Consider the following 897-nt stretch of genomic DNA (forward strand, 5'->3'; position numbering starts at 1 on the left):
ATGCATTACTTTTCCTACTCTAGAAAATAATGCTAATTTTGAATTAAAATCTGGACTGATACATCTATTGCCTGCTTTTCATGGTCTTACAGGTGAGGATCCGCACAAGCACTTGATGGAATTCCATGTCGTATGCACCAGCATGAAACCACATGGAGTGACAGAGGAGCAGATCCAACTCAGAGCCTTTCCTTTCTCTTTGAAGAGTGCTGCAAAGGATTGACTATACTACCTACCTTCTGGATCCATCACCACTTGGACAGAACTGAAGAGGATTTTCTTAGAGAAATATTTTCCAGCTTCAAGAGCGGCAAACATCAGAAAGGAAATTTATGGCATCAAGCAGCAGATGGGAGATTCACTGCATGAGTATTGGGAGCGTTTCAAGAAACTATGCGCCAGCTGCCCGCAGCACCAGATAAGTGAAAATTTATTAATTCAATACTGCTATGAAGGGTTGTTGTCTCATGACAGGAGCATGGTGGATGCGGCCAGTGGTGGAGTTTTCGTCGATAAAACTCCAGTACAAGCAAGGAATCTAATCGAGAGTAGGGCTGCTAATTCTCAGCAATTTGGCACCAACAGAAGTGATCCTGCGCCAAGAAAGAGTAGTGAGGTAAACGTTTCTTCCCTTGAACAACAACTGAGCGAACTGACGTCTCTTGTGCGTCATATGGCTGTAGGGAATGGACAGATTGCAAGGGTATGTGGAATTTGCACTCAAGTGGGACATGCAACTGACATGTGTCCCACTCTTCAAGAGGGATCTATGGAACAAGTCAATGCCGCATGAGGATTTCCAGGGCCACCTCAGCAGAAGTATGATCCTTACTCTAACACATACAATCCAGGTTGGAGGGATCATCCAAACCTCAGATATGGCAATCCTCCAGCAAA

General features: G+C 44.5%; 1 non-coding gene across 1 annotated transcript; it reads right to left on the minus strand.

Moving 5' to 3' along the window:
- Nucleotides 1–313: 313 nt before the first annotated feature.
- LOC140894224 (small nucleolar RNA R71) lies at nt 314–420 on the minus strand. Its single transcript, XR_012153768.1, has one exon. It is a non-coding gene; the product is annotated as a small nucleolar RNA R71 (small nucleolar RNA).
- Nucleotides 421–897: the final 477 nt, after the last annotated feature.

Source organism: Henckelia pumila, chromosome 3 (assembly GCF_033568475.1).
Source record: "Henckelia pumila isolate YLH828 chromosome 3, ASM3356847v2, whole genome shotgun sequence".
NCBI classification, from domain to species: Eukaryota; Viridiplantae; Streptophyta; class Magnoliopsida; order Lamiales; family Gesneriaceae; genus Henckelia; species Henckelia pumila.